The sequence below is a fragment of the Poecilia reticulata genome, chromosome 16 (assembly GCF_904066995.2).
Source record: "Poecilia reticulata chromosome 16, P_reticulata-male-v2, whole genome shotgun sequence".
Taxonomy (NCBI): Eukaryota; Metazoa; Chordata; class Actinopteri; order Cyprinodontiformes; family Poeciliidae; genus Poecilia; species Poecilia reticulata.
Genome location: NC_088845.1, coordinates 7,596,122 through 7,614,476, shown reverse-complemented (window position 1 = coordinate 7,614,476; position 18,355 = coordinate 7,596,122). Strand labels below are relative to the sequence as shown.

The window sequence follows — 18,355 nt, the reverse complement described above, 5'->3', positions numbered from 1 at the left end:
GCCAACATTTTTACTAATATTCTCTGACGAACCTCTGAGGGTCTTCACAGAGCAGCTGTATTTATACTGGCATTAAAATACACACATAGTTGATTTATGAGGGCAGTTAATTGTACTGATTTTATTTGTGAACAGTGGAGTAATAAGGGCTGAACACAAAGACATCACACGTTTTAGATTCATTAGCAGAACAATTTTGAAAATTATGCGTCCTTTTTCTTTACAATTCACAACTATGAACACCTTAGTCTGGCTCTGTGACAAAACAAAACATTTTGCTGTTTTCCTGTGATTAAATTACAAAAACACTAAGAAATTGTATGCCTACTTTTGCATGTTTGAAAAGCAGGAAATATTCATTGAAGGTCACAATTTTAGGGGTTTTATTGATCCCAACTTCCTCTTTAAGAGAGGGGATGAAGATAAAAGTATGGGAGAAATTCACAATACGATAAAAAAAATATATATATAATAAAATTTTTTATCTTTGGTTGTCCCTCCATGCTTGCTACAGGGCAGCTGTTTGCATCATGGCCGAGAGCAAAGTTCGGGTAAACTTGCCTCTTTTCTGCTCCAAGGAATTGTGGGACCAGCAGCTGGCAGGTGCAGAAGTTTATCACAAACCCAGAAATAATTGAAAGCGACAACTGGCAGCACCACAAATGATTTATTAGTCTTTTACTCAGCTCCTAACCATCCTCGAGGCTGGAATCAATTATTCACCGACTATGTGTCTTCAAATCATTAATTCTAATGTGAGGAGCCAAACTCCGTCCCACCCCATGTAGTTCCTCGTGTTCCAGGCCTTGGACTTGTTCCACAAGGTTCTACTCTGCTGAGCAGACATCTGCAACGGAGCGTCCAGCAGAGGCAAAGCGGACGTGTCTGCTCCAAACAGGGTCACACTGTGTGGCTTTGCAGTCCTTCGAGGGTGAAGAGCCAGACAAAGATGTTTACAAAAGACTTAAAAACAACACACACACACACACACATACACACACATCTCAGACATTTACATTCACATCACCATTCAGAGCCTTTTACTTTAATATTCAGGTGATTTGAATTCATTGCTGGTGCAGCTCGGGTTAAAAGCTTGGAAACAACAAATACCTTATTAATTTGTCATTTCAGAGTAATACCTTCATTAGAAATTGCACACATAACCAGTCACTGTGTGAATACACCAGTTAGTTTTGTGATTTTAATTATGATTGTGTATTTTTTTACCCAAAACTTTTTCTTTGACATGCTTCAAAAATATATTTGATGTGAATGCTAACATTTTTAACACTGTTCTTTTAACACTGCCACAAGGGCTGTGCAAAACTTTTTACACTTCATCATCTTACATCCACAATCTTTCATATATTTTTGGAATTTGGTGTGAAAGATTAACACAAAGCAGCACATAAATATGAAGTGGAAGGATTCATTTTCATGCAATTTAAAAATTCTTTACAAGAAAAAGTCTGGAAAGTCTGAGAAAATTAGTGAACAAAATGCATCACGAATACCAAATAACAGCAGACAGATCAGAGGTAGTAGAGCTTTCCTATAAGTCATCAACACGAGTTTCTTACATCTCACAAAACTGCCCATCTGAAAATGGAAGGATGCAAAAAAAAAAAAGGCACATCTGCAAACCTGCAGACATGATAATCTACTCAAACTAAACTAAGAAGTAGCCAAGAGATCCAGTGTTGAGGGGAGAGACTGTTTGAGCAGAAAAAGAAGTTGTTCACTCCAATGAAGTCACACCCTTTGCCATTAGCTATGAAAGACATCACAGAAATGTAGAAGATGGTGCTCTACCCCGGGTTTCCCACAGTGTATTAAAAGCCTGGCGGGCCACCAGGCTTTACTTGGGGCCTCACCAGGCTTAGCATTATTTATTTTAGTTTTTCTTTTTTTAATTATTCCCTTTTTTTAAAGACTTTATAGTTGGTGATTAGGTATTAATCTTCTTGTCTTCCAATAATGCTGAACTATCAAGTGATATTTTCAAATTTCCTGTCAACTTCAAAAAAATTTTTTTTTTTAAAAACTCAAAACTCAAAACTCATGAGTTTTGAGTTTGGGCTGCCCCGGGGCAGTCATCCTGCCCCAAGCCCTAGCGCCCCGAGCACCGGGCTTAGCAAGTTTTCTGAAGGAAACCCCGTCTACCTCAGATGTAAAAAAAATAAAACTGTTTGGCCTGTAAGCTGCTTAGTTAGGAAAGTAACTAACTAAGCAGCTTTTAACAATCCCAAATGTACAACATTAAGTTTGAACGTAAAGGGGACGCATTTCTTTTATTATACTTCCATTTGGGTTTCTACTGCTTCTAAAAACAGTCCAAGAACTTTTAAAAAAAATACACATAGCCAGTTTTTGTCAATAAGTTAATGTTTTACGGTGTGTGAAAAAGTAACCTTTCGAAAACCTCTGGAATGTAGCGCCACAAATTGGCAGGCACTGCCCCGTTACCTAGCAACCCCAGTGAAGCTCAGTCCATCTCCTAGCAACACAAGCTGAGAACATACAGCTCGCAATGGCTGCTGGAAAAGACATGCGTTTTGTTGTTGATTTACCATTCAGAAACTACTTAATTTATTTATCCTTTATTTCACCAGGAAAATATCATTGAGATTAAAAATCTCTTTTACAAGAGGTTGCAGCATTTTCATAAAAAAAAAAGTTGACACCATCATAAATAAATTACAAGATTCCTCAGTTATAACATTTAATTCAGCCTTAAAAACATTGATAAACTGAACTGAAGGTTTATGTATTTCTGCAACCGAGTTCAAGAAGTAATAGGTTCTCCCAGCAGAGAGAATATGCTTCAGTGGACTTTCTATTATAAAGGCCATCAAATACGTTGGAAGAAGTCCTAGAATGGCCTTATAAAAAAATATATTTTATTTTACTATGCATTCTTGTTGGTAGTGAAGGAGGCTCTACTTCTGCTGTTCAAAGATGTACAGTTGCATAATTGTGGATCGGTTGGCAGCCATTTCCACATTAAAAATCGAGTTGGGGGCGTGGTCAACAGCATCTCATTTGGATTTAAAGTGACAAGAGGCCTTAAAATAGCTCATTCCGAAATAGCTCAAAATATTTCAGAACTGAGCAAAAACTAAAATCTCATCATCTAAGAATGCTTTTGTGCAAAGAAAAATGTAATGAACATGTTTTGTATAGACGATAGATCTAATCCTAACCCATTCAAGGAAGAATAATAGTGATAAATTTACTTTAATAAACTTCATTTAATTATTTGCTACCTATTCAAGCACTTTCTTCATTTAAGTTGGATTAACGTTCCCTTTTTTGAGTGCTTTGTACATGGTTAAAAATATTTTTCTTTTATCAAGTTCCATTTAATGTACACACATTTAATCTCAACAGTTGCTTCTAAACTATATAGAATAAAAAACTGAGTATATTCAGCTTTTTACGCAAGACACCAAACTTTGGTTCTTCTTTTACAAGATATACTATCCATCATCTATAATCAATGTACACAAACTTTGTGATATATCTTTGAAATGAAACTCAAATGCATCAATACAGGAGATGAACACTTGAAATTTTGAAAAGGGATGCGTTACATTTTAAACAAAATGATCATAATAGAATAAAAATAATCTGCTCTCAGACTCATTTTTCAGAATACTTTTGACTTTTCTCTCTTGATCCTGGAGATAAATATAACGAACAGATCAGAATGACTTTCTGTTACTGTACAGCACATCATGCTGTGATAATTATCTTTCCTTTCCTTTATTTTATCTTATCTCATCTGTTGTGCTCCTCTCTTCAGCATATCAAAATGCAGACGACAAGCAAGAAGACATTAAGAGAATTTGTGTCTTATTTGTCATTTAGACAAGTTTAAGTTTTACGTCTAATTAATCCTGACTGTTCTAAAGTTCAGCAAGCGGCATTTTATCTGTTATAACTCAAGCGCTCTTATCTTTATGAATACAAAGCATATATAATGTGTTGCTTTCCTATTATTAATTATGGAAATAACACAACAAAAGCACATCCTAAATCCATTACTGTTGTAAGCTAGGCTTGTCTCAATAAATCAGCGTCTACAATCAAAATTGAAATAATTTTTTATGCATAATGTATGTGCTTGTTGCCACAACATCTGTTCATTATGCAGAGTAATGCATTCTTGTAGTTTTTAAAAACTTCAGTCCTATAAAATAATCATAATGACTGCTTCATTATGGAGCACGGGAAGACAGAAGTACATCTTACAATATGTCTCATGATTTACAGTTTCATCTACTTTTTATAGTCAAGTCAATCACAAGTTTGCGGGAGACTTGTGCAGGGGGGGACTCATTAAAGCAGATGTTTGTGAAATTACACGCAAAGAACGTCAGGTTTTAGTGTGAAGTGGGTGTGAATGTTGGTAAGATCAGAAAACCTGAGTCTGCTGTCACTCAGAACACAAACAAATGTTCATTGGGTGACTCCAGCTGTGTTTGTTATTAAGAGCCCAGTGTCTAATAAAAATACAGATAAAACACATAATTTATCAAAAGTAGTAGTGGTGAGCCAAATATAGTGTCTTTACAGTTCTATTTACCTTCTTTCTTCTTCTTTTTTTTTTTTCCAATTTGGGATTTTTCTGGTTTGGAGTGTAAAAGTTTTTTTTTTTTTGTAAAAAAAAAAAACTAGAGGAAACTAGACAGAAATAAATAATTTCTAGACTTTCTTGCCTTAAATTTTAATATCCATCCATTGTCTGTTCCTGCTTATCCTTATCAGTGGGACAGGTGGAAAAATAGAAAAATGAAATAATCCAGTTGCATAAATGTCCAAACTGAACTCATTTACAGAATTCAGTCTTCTTTGATTCCCTTGCGGCATCCCAGATTTTGGTTTGCTATTACTTTCCAATTCTGCTTTTTCAAAAGATTTCCAAAACCATCAGACTGTGTGGACATTTTTTAAGGTGACTCCATGGATTTTCTGTCAGATTTATTTCTGGTTCAGCCATTCTAAATCTTTAGCTTCCTTTTAATGAAGTTAATTTGTTAACTTAAATGCATGTTTAAGCTTCCTGAAGCTGAAAAATTAAAATCGCCACTTTCTATTAGGGATGGACTAACACAAAAATGTGGGCAGATAACCTATATATATATATTTTTTTTTTTATTTTCCCCACCACTGTTTCGGTGCCTTTCGGAATATAACCACCTTAAACAAATAAGAACAAATATCAGTTATTCATATCGGTCTAGCTTTATTTATCGGGCCGAAACCGATGCTAGGACCGATAAATCGGGCATCACTACTTTCTATCGAGCACCTGAAGGTGTTGGGTTAAAATTGATTGGCATTTGTAAGTATTCATAATTCCACTTTGAGAAACTTCCCAGTCAAGTTAAAGAAAGGTAACCACAGAGCATGCTGCTGCCACTACCATGCTTCACTGTTGGTATGTTTGGTATCTTTTGGTAATAAAATTTAAAATCCTCCCTGTTTATCTGAATGGAAATTCCTCTACAAATACAACTCCAAACAAGTCCACCTAAACACAATTATACCATCTTCATTTGAAAAATATTGGCATTTCTGAGGAGAGTGTCGATCTCAAAAACTAGAAACAGCATTTGTGTGTCACAAACTGTCATCTCGGTGCAAAGCATTCTTTTGAAAAGAAATAAAATAAAACCATCACTGAAAGTTTGCATACAAGATTCAGTTTTGCTTCAACAGATGTGTTTTTGGGTTATGATTTAAACTTTTAAACTACATTTGATTATATTTTAAGCAATAAAAATCTGCTTCTTCTGCTTAATAGGTTAAAAAAGGAGTATGTATGTGTTGTTCTTATAAGAATGGATTAAGGTCTAACATTTGGCAACATCTGACATGTTAACACCCTTTGCTGCAGAGAACGAATTGCTTCCTGAGAGCCTTTAAGAGGATGGTGCTCTTTTGAAATGGGCTGCGTACAAACAGTTATCATCTGTGTCAACGTACAAGTGGCAGCGCTGGAGTGATGAAGAGGAATATTTCTGTTGCCCCAGTGTGCCGCCTCGGGACTGTTATCTCTGCAGCACATACATCAGACCCCACTGCACACACCTCTTCCCTCTGAATGCAACATGACAGCTTCCTTTAGTTTTCCACTTCCATTCCAGATAACACTGCAGTCCTGATCCGGCGTGAAGTGCTTAGGAGATGTCGGCTGATATGAATTGAACTGTCAATAATGCACGGAGGGGGAAAACAACAAGCTTTTAGATGTACAGCGTCTTAAAGAATGTAAATATATTTATGTTTTCTCTGATGCAGAGATTATGCTATCAGTGTTTAGGGTTTATGTGCAGATCCCTATTTTAAAACAAGTTGATAAAAAAAGGAGCGACTGTGACATCAGATTTGTTCTGCATTTCTATACGGATCACTTTTTAAAATTTTAAAGGGCTTTACAGATGCTTATTTCCAGCAGTGTCTTGTAACAGATAAAACACAGAAATAAGCTTTTATATCGCTCAGATTAAAAGCGGCCAGCAAATATGAGCGTAGGTTTCCAAATTTCTATAATAATAAAGCTTCAGTCCTTATCTAATGTATACAGATGATTTAAACTGAATTTCTGAAGGATTATAGACTGAATACCTCAAGCACAACATATAGTTGAATGCAGATTAAAAATGATGAAGGTACATTTTGCATCGTTAAATATTTTTATATTTTAACATAAAGTCCAGGTGGGTAGCTAAAGGCAATTCATTATTGTTTAACCCCCATAAATGTAAAGCATGTTGGTTCAATGAAAATGTGAGATGTGCTAAATGCAAGAATTAAAACTAAATTTGAAAGTAAAATACCACAAACTAGCACTCTGTCAGGTGAAAGAGAGTTTTAGTTCTCGTCACTAACTTTCATATCGTCTAAATCGGGTTGAAACAGTAAATTCAGCTTAGAGATGAGAGGAAATGGGATTGGATTCACAAGAAAAAGATGACATTTTAAACAGATTTCCCAAAATAAAAACAAGAATGCCTCTTTCTTATCGTCTTTACTTGTTTCCCAAAATAAAAACAAGAATGCCTCTTTCTTATCGTCTTTACTAAACCCAGAAAAGATTCACAATTCAAAACGTTGTTTTGAAGACTATCTGAACATTTTAGTCAAATTAGGACTTTTCTACGTACATCTGAGGTAGACTTAATATTTAAACAAGTATTTAAAAAGTATAGATTGTTTTCACAAATGATGCATAAAGGAATCGCTAAACATTGAAATAAAACCATTTCCTGACATTTTACATGGTAACTTTACCATCATTTTTGTAGAAGAAGTTTTGATACTGTGTTTTCATAAAAATAGCACTAACATGGATCGCATCATAAATCGCTTCAAAGAATTTAAAAGCAGTGTAAAATAATTCAGTTCTGCTGCAGCCTGTATAAATAATTGTTTTTGAGCTACTAATGGGATGATGCAAGTCATGCGCCAACTTGAGAGTTAGTGGCCAACATAAATTCTGTACAAACTGGTACAAATGGTAGAGTTTTTATAAAACGTTTAATTTTCTGAATCACTATATCAGTTATTTTCTTCCTACCAGGTGCCCCAAATGCCTTCACACAAACATAATGACGCAATAAATTGGTGATGATGATTTAAATTAAGTTTTACTGACTGCATCTGGCTAGTACATTGACAGAAAAGTCAAACTTACCACCATATTTCAATACAACCCTGCATATAAAAGATATAATCCAAAAAAAGCTTTGTCAATTCCAGGAAAACTTTTTTTTTTTTTAATTACCATTAAAAACGGTTCTTGGTCCCTCATCAACTCCCTTGGTACAAAAAGCATAAAATTAACTACATTTAACTGGAAAAAGGGGATTTCTAATGGAAGGCTAAAACTTGTTGACAATGACATTTACAAAATATATGGCTTACAGTGTGAGAAACATCAAAAATATGCTTATAAGTACCATAACCAAAAAAGCCCACACATCATGGATAATTAAGTTAGATCTTAAATTTAAATCATCATAGTAGTGGGGTTTAAATTTTACTTACTGAGGCTTGCAGAAACCTGCCACAGCTTCCAAAGAACCTTGAATCATCACAAGTTTTGGCCAGTAGTTCAATCTGTGGACAGAAAACAACAGATGGAGTTAAGATTTGCACCCTGACATCTGTGTTTCTCTGTTAAGCTAAAGATAAAACATACAATATGTTGCAAAACTTAATTACCTCTGAATATGTCAAACATTGGAATCTGAGGACCCAAATGCAGGCAAAGTAAATGCAAAATAAAGAAATTTTGATAAACTGAAATCCCCCAACTTGCGTAAAACAAAAAAATATAACTGGAAAAGTAATTATACCATTACATGAGAGGAAGAGCTGCAAAGGAGCTAAAGGGGAGAGCGATTACTGGACAGGACCCAACAAATGGAAAGTAGTGGGAGGATGAGGCAACTTAGTAAATCTAAGGGAATTAATAGTTGAACCAAAAAGCAATAACACAAAAACCAGAACACTAGCCCTTTATTTTTTTAATTTCACCTTGTTAACACTCTTACTTTTGTTACATTGACTCCTCAAAAAGGGAAGCCGGTCAGAATTTGTGTAAAAATTGATGGAGCAAAATATAATATAAATCTGGTACAAATAGGCTTGTCACTATAACAAATTTCCTGGGATGGTAAATTGTCCCAAAAGTTATTGCAATAAATGATAATATTGTTGTTTTGAGACCATATTAAAATGAAACAATTTTAGTAATGCAAGTACACCCTCTTAAAGATCAATAAAGTTTAAATTCTAATGAACATTTCGCATTAGAAGTGGAAGCCATTTTACATATCCAAAATAAATAAATAAAATGCATACTGAAGTTTCTGTAAACAAAATTGCCCTTCACAAAGGGGCTAAGTTGAGACTAAAGCACCAGACTGAAGACTTTTTGTCATCTAGTCACGTCACATAATTTAAGAAAATTTGTTTTATTTTGCTTATTGACCACAAGAAAGCAGACTTTGTCGCAAGCTATTTATGTACATTACTAAAAGTAAACATAAACAAAATGGCTCTGGACACTTTGGCATGTTGCAGCGACTGAGAAGTCCAAGGTGGAGTTGAATGCAGAAAAACATCTCATACAGCTAAGTTTCCCTGCTGCTGGGCCAAAATATACTAAGCAGTTCCATCAACCTCGTAAAAACAGAACAGCTTAAGTATGTTTTATTTCCAGAGTTTAAGCAGAGTTACAACGCAAGAGCTTCAGTCAGGTAATAAAAATTTATGTTTACATTCCACATTGGCTGCTCTTTACTGTAACCAGCAATAAATAAATGACAATTTCTGCTACAGTTTTTGTCTTAAAACTATGAATCAAAGAGTAATTCTGTGTTTGTCATCAGACTAATCACTCCTCTATCTGGGACACTTCGCATGTTAATAACTGGCTTTCAGGATCATTTTTCTACGCATTTCCCTTCAAGAAAAAAAAATATCCTGAGAGGGAGATTTAATATCCTTGTCTGACTCGATGGGAAAAGGCGATCCAACACCGCAACAATGCGGCATCTTGATGCAATAATCTCAAATTAAGTCATGAATAATGTAGCGAAAAGTCATGAAGAAGAATTAATAATTCAATAGATAAATAATTTACAAAATAATCAAATAAATAAATAATGGTGAACCATAAATAAAGTATTCGATTAAATCTTTCAACCAGTAAGTATAAGGAAGGAAGCACAAAGAAAGAGGAAAAAATGCTTACTGTTTAATGTATCAGAAAGTAAATTTTATTTAGGTTTTAAAAGGTTTGACCTATAGAGAGCCTGAGTTACTGGCACTTACTACAGATATATTGAACTTTGGTTGTGTGAAATAAAATTAATTTCTGACAAAACATAATCTAATGCAGTTGTTCTGACAGTGTGAAATTTGTGTTATTGTATACTTGAGGTAAGCTAAAATTGACATTAAAATGTTTTAAAAGATGTTTTTGTGTCCTGATTTGCTAAGTCCTAACATAACTTTCATCATGTGTGTAGTTGTGTTCAAGATAAGGAGCTTGGACATAGAAACAAACAAAGAAACAATAAAAAACCATGAGCTTAAGTACGAAGGGTGGAAAATGACAACTGAACCAGATAGCTTAATCCGAGGTGATGAGGAAATGCTGTGGCAGAAAGAAACTCACAGAGACTAATGGTGTTATCAACACCTGATAGTACGGTGGATTCGGATCAATCGGGGTCCAAAATTGCAACATTTGTTACATTTTCAGCTGCTACGATTTGCTTTTAAACTGCACTGTGGCAAACGAATTAAATCATTTGAAAAATCTGTTCCCCTCCTCACCTGTGGTGGCGCTGCACCCAGAACCACTGAAGGAAATGACACAAAAACCTCTGAAGAAGACATGAGCGCAACTTCCTTCTTCACAAAATGTAAACAAAAATGGATTAGAATCAGATTTTTTGTCTTAGGTAAAATACCATGTCCCATTATTCCCATTAGCGCTAGACTCTCGCATTTGTTTAGGTTGGAATTACCCAGAATGCCCTATGCTATAGTCTGCTTCCTGCTTTTGTAGCGATCTGCGAGGCATTCATTCAAACATTGTTTCAGTGCACTTCAACTGAACCAAGACCTAGGTTAGTAGGTGGACCAGAGTTGTTTTCTGGTCTGCATCAGTTTGATTTAGCATTCACACCTCTCCAAACGAACCCAGACTTTCTAGAGTTAGACTAAAGCAGACTAAACAGGGCTAGTGTGAATGCAACACACAAGAAATGAACCAAGACTCAAACAATCTAGAAACCAAACGGGAAAAAACAATACTCTAAGAGATAAAAGTTCAAATTTACAATGATCTGAAATTTAGAGTAAACTAAGAAACAAAAACACAAAGAAGTGGATAGATATGGCAACACTGTTATAAGAATAATGAAAACAGAAGGCAGAAGAGTCTTGCAAGACCCAAATCACTTGCTCCAAACTGTAAATAATCCGTTTTATATTCCGATTTCCTTCTTGTTGAAACGTTGGTTTAGATTCTCAGTCATCCTGGACACGGTAACATTGAGAATTGCCTGAAGCTCAAGCTTTTGTTGCAACATGCAATGACATCTGCTTGGCCACTTTCTACCTCCAATCGAGTCAGTTACACAATCTTCTAAAGCAGCTGTCTTTGAGCAGAATGACTCCATCACATCTTTAAGCTCAGATTGTCAGATTGTAGATTTTCAGGCAATCTTATTTGGATCCTTTAGATGCATTTACCACCGAAAGTAGGTCAATAATCAAAAAGGATAAAAATCCTGACCAAATGAGCTGCTTTATTTCTTGACGTACCTTCTTTTGCTTTAAAACTCTAATGAAACGACTTTCAAAAGGAGCTTTTTGCTTTGGCTGTCAATCATTTTAAACTCTCCACACTCTCTAAGAGGCCAGTTGATATTTTAATGTCGAAAGAGCATCTACTTCCCAGAAATAATGCATAACGAGAAAGTGTTTGGGCTGTTTGGGCCCTAGGACAGCAACACGTTTATCACAGCTTTCTGAACCTCTGTTAGTGTCAGCCAGGCTTCCAGAAAATATACTGTACAATTATACGACAGGCTTTAACTGTAAATACTTCTTAGCCTGCGCTACCTTCTGCCCATTGAAAACACCAGTTTCTATTGTGCCATCTGTGTATCAACCTTACCCTATCAGAAAACAATCAACACAACCATCTGCGGTCTAGTCACCAGTCCTGTTATCCCTCCAAACCAAATAATGACTAACTGGAAAAAGAGCAGGGTGAGCAAGTCACTGGTGCTTCTAGCAAAGGTGGACGCCATCCAACGAGAGAGCTCAATCAAACAGAAACACAGTGACAGAAAATACTATTTGACTTTTCAGCTATAATGGGGCTTTTAAAAGATTAAGCAGATTAAGAATGGATTTTAAAAAGTTAGATACAATAGAAGGACATTTTGAATGGTTTTACTGTACTCTAAAACATAAATAAGTATGTTAACATACCACTTGATGATAAAGGACAAAAACCTATTACACAGGTTGTGTTTGACTTTGAAGGTTCCTTCAAACTGCTGCCCAAAAATCCAGCAGCGGCTTGTCCAGAGCATTAAAATTCATCCACTCCCAGTGATTGCAAACAATGAGGGTCCAAAAAAAGAGAGGTGGCAGACACAAAGATTAATTAAAAAAGGAAAAGCTGTACAATGGATTGTTTCATTAGAAGCCAGTTGTATGGCTGCAAAAATGCCAAGAAAATATGTATGAGAGTCCGGCGGATGGACAGCGCTTAAGATAAAACAGTCGAAAAATGTGCAACAGACAAAACCAGGCAATGTGGAATGGAAGAGGCCTCTAATGAAGCCAGCTGGTCCCAGTCCAGGCAGGCGAGGCAAAGGAGGGGGAGGATTGATCGAAGGAGAGACCCATGGGGTGGAGGGGGAGAGAAGAAAAAGAGAAGGGAAAAGGGGAGTAAGACATGCAGGATGTATGGCCACCCAAGCAGCTCTATTGTATCAGGAGGCTCCAGTAGGTCCATTTCTTCCAAAACTCTGCTGAAAAACCTAAAGCAATGCCAAACAGCACGTCTGCTAATCGTGCAGCAATTACTACACTAATAGATGTTTCTTCTTTTCTATTCTGCTTCTCATAGCCTCACAGTCGGCATGTTAGGATACAGTGCATCATTGTACAAACGATTCAGAAATCTATGGCTGGTTTTTCTTTTCTGAACCTACCTATCAAAGGGTGAAACACTGAAATATGTACCTCAGTTAACTGTATTGCTACTATGTCTGTCTGAAGACACAAAACAATTAAATATGAAGGAGAAATTCCTTCACTGGTCGGAGGAGAGTGGTATGTTCCCTCTCATTTAAGTCAATAACAAAAATCGCACCAGGCTTTAAAGTGCTAACATTTGGGTCCATTCCTCTTTACAACATTGGTTTGGTTCATAGAGGTTTTTTGTTTTTGTACACCAACCGTCGTCTTGTTTGCCTAGAAAGTTCGGTCTGTTTGGGGAGGTGTGAACACGCCATCAAACTTTGTTGCAGACCAAAAAAGTGAACTCTGGTCTACTTACAATCTTAGATCTCAGCTCAGATAATATGAACTTTGGCGCCATTTGAATGCATATATGAATGCCAAGTGGCAAATGCAAAACAAATGCAAGAGTCTGGTGCAAGTGGGAGAAACGTCTCATAATCTTTTACCAAAGATAAAAGAGAAATCCTAAATTAGCTAAAATCTGACTACTCCATTTTTGTTTACATTTTTGAGGAAGGAAGCTGAGCTCATGTCTTCTTCAGAAGTTTTTGTGTCGTCTCCTTCAATGGTTTTTGGTGCAGCGCCACCACAGGTAAGCAGGTGGAACAAGTTTTTCAATTGGTTTATTTGTTTGACAGTGCAGTGTAAAAGCGAACCGTAGCAGCTGAAAACGCAACAAATGCTGCAATTTCAGTCCCCAATCAAACCAAGTCTACCAGACGTAACAACATTTCAGTCAGACTGAGAAGTAGACACTGTAACACCTTCATTCTTCTATTTCTCAGCCATTTTGTCATATTTTGCAGCTACAATGGGGGATCATTGTCTTGTTGATAGCCAACCTTGAGCTATTTTAGAGATGATCTTTTAGCCTTGTGGTTGGGGCCTACAGAGCAATAATTGCTTCTTTAAAATAATTTCAGAAATATTTTTTGATGCAGTGTTCCTACGCTCCAGACAATATTTCTTCACCTAGTCTATTTAAGTCTATTTAAGTCAATCACAGGTTAAAGACTGGATAGAGACTGGCCTCACTCTATAATACTTCGATGAACAGAGAAGTTAGCCATCCACTAAATTACTACAGGATTGTAGCTCATGTGACTTCAAAACAAACCCAAATCATCAACACCGTGTTTGATAATGGTTGGCGAGGCATCAGTGTTAAAAATCTGTTTGGTTTTAGAGATATAGCCAAACATTTCTGCTTTGGTCTCATCTGTCCAAAGGATGTTGTTCCAAAAATCATTCAGTTGCAACTTTGCAAATCCAAGATGTGGAGGAGATTTTGTCCTTTTACCCAAAAATGCTGCACGTTAAAAGTCTTGTTCTGCGGTGTATGGGAAAAAAGTTGACAATTCCGAGGACCCATGACCAACAGGGGGCCCTCAACAATTTATTTATGTTCATAGAAATTTTTTTTTAAAATGGGGCTATGTCAATTACAAAATTAATTATATTGTGTTTTCTAAAATAGTTTTTAGCAGTAAAAATTACAAATTAAATTATGCTGTTTGGTTTTAGACCAAAAAAACAGTTGTTTCTATTGTTGAGAAAGTTGTTTCTCCACCATTAGCACATTTAGCAGTGAGTGACTGAGGTTGATTGACAGCGCTAAGACCATCCTACTGGTTCTGATTGGTTGTTTTGGCCGGAATGTTGCATTACTTTAGCTAGCAATTGTAGCTCAGGGAGGAGGTGGAGGAGATTGATTGTTTTCACAGATTACGACATCGTGACAGCTTTAACAAATATGGAGAAAACAATTTTTATTTAAATTATATGCTGCAGCTTGAATAAAATGCAACTACATAGCATTTTTTGAGAAGTCTGGATTGCTTCATGTGTATTTTGCACGTTGCTTTTGACTGTAGATCGTGGGGAAAGATATTTCAGTAATGTAAGTGTAATAAAAACATATAAGCAATGTACTTGCATACTGTATGTGGACTTTTGGATGTAAAATTCATGAGCAGTAAACATTGTGCTAGTATCAGTATTGGACCAAAGAAAGCAAGTTACAAGCCTTTAAAATTGTGACGTTTTTTATGGGTCAAATAGACTCAAAAGAGTGTAACAGCCTAATTTAATATTTTGTGAGGGGGCCCAAGATTCCTGGCGGCGCCCCTGCTGCCATGTACAGAAACACTGAACATACAACAGAGGTCTGCAGAGTCTGAGATGGAACTCTTAGGTTTTTTAAATTTTTCATAGGATTGTATTCATTGGCCTTGAGGTGAATTTGCTGGAAAAATTGGCAGCAGAGTAAAGCCGCCTCACTGTAGCATAACGCAGTTCAAATTATTCGAGTTATTTATCTTCATAAACTTTCTCAAATCGACATGCATCAGAAATTGCTTCTTTGAGATCATTGCAGATATGTTTCCATGGTTTTTACTTTGATACTTAACTTCTAATTATGAATTTATTTTATCTACAGCACTTGAACTATACACTGTTAATTCCTGCTGAGCAATTAATGTTTTCTTTGCTCATTTTTGATCAGAAAAACATGACAAAATGTAAAAATATTGTTTCAATATACCTACACTATATCAGCTGATAGCGGTATGATTTTCCTTAAATGTTTTATGTGCTGATTTTCAGCAAAGCAGCAATAATGACAATGTTTGTGAGATGGAAAACAAGTTGACAATGATATGTAAATAACGCCACTCAGACAGGACCTAAAGATGTTTTGTGAATTCATTTCTTCAGTGATTGCTTTTCATTTTAAGATTGTTGCACTTTTTTCATGACTGCAGCAGAACACCTTCCATCATTAGCACAATTAGGGTTAATACATTTCCATCTAAAATCCTCCTTGGATAATGTCTAAACCTGACACCAGCTGAGATTCAAACAGGATGCCATTATATTACTTTTTTATTTATTTAATTTTTTTTTTTTTTTTGCCACATTATTGTTTCTTTGTGGGAGGGTTCAGAAAATCAAATGTAAATATGAAACATCCTGGCAGATTTAGTGGAGTTATTGGCTTTTTAAATGTTTGAATAACTCCTCAAACACCTCCTGCTCTCTGTGGGCTTCGGCAGCTCATTGCAGCTTTGGAGCTAAGTGATCGTTTGGCTAAATGAGGAGCCCCTGTCTCTGCATGTTTGTGAGAGCCATTATAACGCTGTACTCTCAGCAGGCTTGTGCAACACTGCACAGGAGAATGAGGAGGACTGCTGGGCCTGCAGCATGTCGTGGTCTGGGCTCATTCATGTCCTCCTATGGACCCATTACTCTGCTCAACACTGATGTTCAGTCTAAGCCTCATTCCATGCATCTATTAGTCTGCTGCATTTGGATAGCAAAGGGAATGAAGATGTCTAGGTGCTACAAAAAGGCCATTTCCCCTTCAAAAATAGCAATTATTAGGAATATGTCGGGCTGCACAGTGGCGCCAGTTGGAAGAGCTAGTGCTTTGCAGCAAGAAGGTTCTGGGTTCGATTCCCGGTATTTCTGCATGGAGTTTGCATGTTCTCCCTGTGCATGCGTGGGTTTTCTCCGGGTACTCCGGTTTCCTCCCACAGTCCAAAAACATGACTGTCAGGTTAATTGGTCTGTCTAAATTGCCCCTAGGTGTGAGTGTGTGTGTGCATGGTTGTTTGTCCTGTGTGTCTCTGTGTTGCCCTGCGGCAGACTGGCGACCTGTCCAGGGTGACCCCGCCTCTCGTCTGAAACGTTAGCTGGAAATAGGCACCAGCAACCCTCCCGACCCCACTAAGGGACAAGGGTGCAAGAAAATGGATGGATAACTGGATAGCATAGAAAGCTAATTTTACATGCAATGTTGAGCTTTGACTTTTCAGTTTTATTAAATGTACATTAATAATAAAACATGAGCAGACATGTAAGTAGTTGAGCATTGTTTTCTGCATAATTTCCAACTAGAACAATCCCAAATTGGATGCTCAGAAGAGTTTATTTACTATAGTTTGAAGAATAACAAGAGCTATTTAATAAAGAACACATTTAGTATTATTAATTTATAATACTAAATTAATACTAAATTAAGAACCTTTGGAAATAGTAATAATATACAAGACACTAAATATGTTTTAAATACGGCTTACACAGGGGTGTCAAACTCCAGTCCTCAAGGCCCACTGTCCTGCAGTTTTTAGATGTGCCACAGGTACAAAACACCGGAATGAAATGGCTTAATTGCCTCCTTCTTGTGTAGATAAGTTCTCCAGCGCCTTGCTAATAACCTAATTATTCTATTCACATGTGTGGTGCAGCAGAGGCACATCTAAAAGTTGCAGGGCAGTGGACCTTGAGGACTGGAGTTTGACACAGGTGGCTTTACAGGTTTCGCCTTTCATATTTTGTATCAAGCTGCATTGAGATTTGAAACTGAAACATAGATTCACTTACTAATGTGATAACCACCTTAGGACATAAAACCAGAGTGAGGATGGCAGGATTTTAGTTCAGTTGTGTCCAAAGTCAATCTTCACGACACATTGGCCTAAATTTATTGTAATTTTACTGGAAATCTAAATGTTTGTGTTTGTGATGCGTACAAAAAAAACCTCACAATTACTTCAAAAATTGTATAACAAGACATATAGTTAGAGGGAAACTGCCTCAAGCGTTAGCGTTAAACATAAGGTAACTGAAAAAACGAACGAACGTGATTGGCTTGTGATCTATCGTTTACTTTATTAGCTAAAGCTAGCGTGAAAACAAAACACATTGGAAGATAATAAATGGGTGTTTAAAGTTCACGTCTGTCTAATTCACAATAGTAATACATCTAAGAAAATGTTTTGATCCAGATGCTTACCGTTAACGGCTACAGTTAGAAACTGGAGCACTTTGCAGCTATGCTCCATTTCTGGGTTGGCTTTTCCAAGCAGCAGCAGCAAAACTCCAGATTTTTAGTCCCACTTTTCATCCGTTTGGTTCTCCTCACTTTCATTTTCCCTCATCATTTGCGCATTTCCTTGTATTTCAACAATGTCCGGTTCAAATGGAAAGGGCTGTCACTCCATATGCGTAAAAATGAGAGTTTTGGCTGGGCGGAGCTAGCAGCATGTTGGCGTCTAGCATGCATCAAACACCCATGATGCATTATGGCGTAAACAACATGGCGACGTTTGTAACAATATTTTATTTAAATTTCTAAAAACTAAACAGCCTCCAGTATTTTTAATGCACTAGTTTTTACATCTGAAATAAATATTTCCTAAAATCTATTTTATAACTAATGATGAATTAGTCATCATTAGTTATAATGATAACTAATTATAGTTATCATATAATTAGTTATATAATTAACTAATTATATTATAATTAGTTAGTTGTATAATTAACTAACTAATTAACTGTTAGTTAATAGTTCTTAACTAACTAATAACTGTTAGTTATTATAACTAATAATGATGAATTAGTTATAATTCATCATTATAACTAATGATGAATTAGGCCAATATCCTGAATATTTTAGTACTTCTCCTACTTGAATAGTTTAATTCAGGTATGTTTAAATGCTTTATATGTTTTATTTGCAGGCCTCTGTAGGACCTTGCCATACTGAGGAGGTGGACAT

The 18,355-nt window shown here is 36.2% G+C and overlaps 1 long non-coding RNA gene across 1 annotated transcript; it reads right to left on the bottom strand.

Annotated features, from left to right (window-relative positions):
* Positions 1-648: 648 nt before the first annotated feature.
* On the bottom strand, positions 649-17,891 carry LOC103477858 (uncharacterized). The gene is made up of 3 exons (XR_535708.3): positions 17,591-17,891; positions 8,059-8,130; positions 649-923 (listed from the first exon to the last, which is right to left on the bottom strand). It is a non-coding gene; the product is annotated as an uncharacterized LOC103477858 (long non-coding RNA).
* Positions 17,892-18,355: the final 464 nt, after the last annotated feature.